We start from the raw sequence: 2,500 nt of genomic DNA, 5'->3' as shown, positions 1-2,500 counted from the left end.
TACCACCAAGATCTGTACCAATAGCGGCTCCATGCAGGCTTACGCCAAACACTTCTAAGCACACTATTGTACCCTCCTACTCACTAAAGTTTCAAAATTTATAAATCAATCGAAATTGTTTTATAAATCATCTACTTTAGCGGTAATGTATAGGTATACAACTTAAGCGCCATCCATTTTAAGGGCTAGTTGCTTCGGCAGGTGAGTTGTTACACACTCCTTAGCGGATTACGACTTCCATGTCCACCGTCCTGCTGTTTTAAGCAACCAACGCCTTTCATGGTATCTGCATGAGTTGTTAATTTAGGCACCGTAACATTACGTTTGGTTCATCCCACAGCGCCAGTTCTGCTTACCAAAAGTGGCCCACTGGGCACATTATATCATAACCTCAACCTTCATATCAAGAAAGGTGAGGTTCTTACCCATTTAAAGTTTGAGAATAGGTTAAAATCGTTTCGACCCTAAGGCCTCTAATCATTCGCTTTACCAGATAAGATTATTTTATATATGCATACAAATAAATATTAATATCATAGATATTAAATTTTTTGTAAAATTCAAAAAATGAATTTTAGCATTATATATAATAAAATCTATCAACACTTTATCAAATCATTAGTATTTATTCTATGTTAATATGCTTAAAAAGCAAATTAATTTAAATAAACTTAATATCACCAATGATCTTTTGATAAATACTTTTATTATGTTAATAGATTACAATGTCCTTATATGAAAAAAATGCACATTATTTTTAATTATTTAATGATGAATTTTTCATAATGGATATTCAGGTTCATCGGGCTTAACCTCTAAGCAGTTTCACGTACTATTTAACTCTCTATTCAGAGTTCTTTTCAACTTTCCCTCACGGTACTTGTTTACTATCGGTCTCATGGTTATATTTAGTTTTAGATGGAGTTTACCACCCACTTAGTGCTGCACTATCAAGCAACACGACTCTTTGGAAATATCTTTCTAGTAATCATTAACGTTATACGGGCCTGGCACCCTCTATGGGTAAATGGCCTCATTTAAGAAGGACTTAAATCGTTAATTTCTCATACTAGATATTAAGATATTCCATACACTGCATCTCACATTTGACATATAGACAAAGTGACTTAGTGCTGAACTATTTTCTTTTCGCTCGCCGCTACTAAGAAAATCCTTGTTAGTTTCTTTTCCTCCCCTCATTAATATGCTTAAATTCAGGGGGTAATCCCATATGAGTTGAGGTTGTTTTAAAATATTTTTTATCTTCTCACAATTTAATAAATAATTATATCATCTTTTCATCTCTATTTTTCTTTTTTCCTTTTATATAAATATATATTATAAATAATAATTATGTAAAATGAGGCAATTCTAGAATAAAAAAAATTAATTTTTATGCTAGACATTCCTCCTTTAATTACATATATAAATTAATATTTTATATATATATAAATAATATGAAAATTTTTTAAAGAGAATACTTAGATTCAAAATTTTTTTTATTTCATTTTATTTGAGAGGATTTTTTTTTTTTAAGAATATATTAATAAATAAAAAATTCATTATATATCTTTATTTTTTTGCTATTAATATTATGAATTATTTAAAATCCAATAATATACACATTTGCTTAAATTCAATTATTTTTATAAAAGAATAAGCAACTTATTTAGCATAGTCTTACAACCCTCAACCATATGTAGTCCAAGCAGTACTTTAAAATTTAATTTAATGTACATAACAGCATGGACTGCGATATGCGTTCAAAATGTCGATGTTCATGTGTCCTGCAGTTCACACGATGACGCACAGTTTGCTGCGTTCTTCATCGACCCATGAGCCAAGTGATCCACCGCTTAGAGTATTTTTTTATTTATTTTTATTTATAACAAATGTCAATTTTTTTTTGCATATATTAATTGAAAGAGTAAAATTAAATAATAATAATAATAAAATATAAATTGATTTTCTTTCAATAATATATATCAAATATATTTAACTCTAAACATTTTTATTAAGTTGCGAATGTCTTAGTTCAACAATAATACAGTGGTGGTATTTATTATGTTTGATTATTTTGTATTTTTTTAATCATTTTATTTATATATAAATATAATAATAAATATATACCACTTTTGTTATTGTGAACAAATTAACTTATCATTCAATCAAATGAATAATAAGTACAACTTTCTATTTTCATGTTTAAAGGTTTTTAAAAGAAAAAATAAGAAAAAACATTACAAAATGTACCATCATATTATATTTAATATGATATAATTGATGGATAACAAATTGAATGAAAAAGAATAAAAAGAATATGGATTCAAAATAATTATAAATTTTTCTTTTTTTTCTTTTTTTCTTTTGTTTGTTTTTGTTTTTATTTGTTTTGGCATTGTTTGTTTTTCTTACGGATATGGAACACAATAATGATCCTTCCGCAGGTTCACCTACGGAAACCTTGTTACGACTTTTACTTCCTCTAAATAATCAAGTT

The 2,500-nt window shown here is 27.3% G+C and overlaps 2 non-coding genes and 1 pseudogene across 2 annotated transcripts in view; all 3 read right to left on the bottom strand.

The window, feature by feature from the left end:
• Nucleotides 1-1,245, bottom strand: part of LOC128870941 (large subunit ribosomal RNA) — a 3,534-nt pseudogene extending 2,289 nt beyond the window's left edge.
• Nucleotides 1,246-1,683: 438 nt separating this feature from the next.
• On the bottom strand, nt 1,684-1,864 carry LOC128870919 (5.8S ribosomal RNA). The gene has a single exon (XR_008455606.1). It is a non-coding gene; the product is annotated as a 5.8S ribosomal RNA (ribosomal RNA).
• A 566-nt stretch (nt 1,865-2,430) lies between these two features.
• The window catches only part of LOC128870928 (small subunit ribosomal RNA), a 1,991-nt gene continuing 1,921 nt past the window's right edge, over nt 2,431-2,500 (bottom strand). Inside the window, exon 1 of the ribosomal RNA XR_008455615.1 lies at nt 2,431-2,500. This exon is cut by the window's right edge and continues 1,921 nt beyond it. This is a non-coding gene — a ribosomal RNA (small subunit ribosomal RNA).

The sequence above is a fragment of the Anastrepha ludens genome, unplaced genomic scaffold (assembly GCF_028408465.1).
Source record: "Anastrepha ludens isolate Willacy unplaced genomic scaffold, idAnaLude1.1 ptg000055l, whole genome shotgun sequence".
NCBI lineage: Eukaryota > Metazoa > Arthropoda > Insecta > Diptera > Tephritidae > Anastrepha > Anastrepha ludens.
The sequence above is the reverse complement of the archived record's forward strand: the minus strand, read 5'-3'. Positions and strand labels throughout refer to the sequence as shown.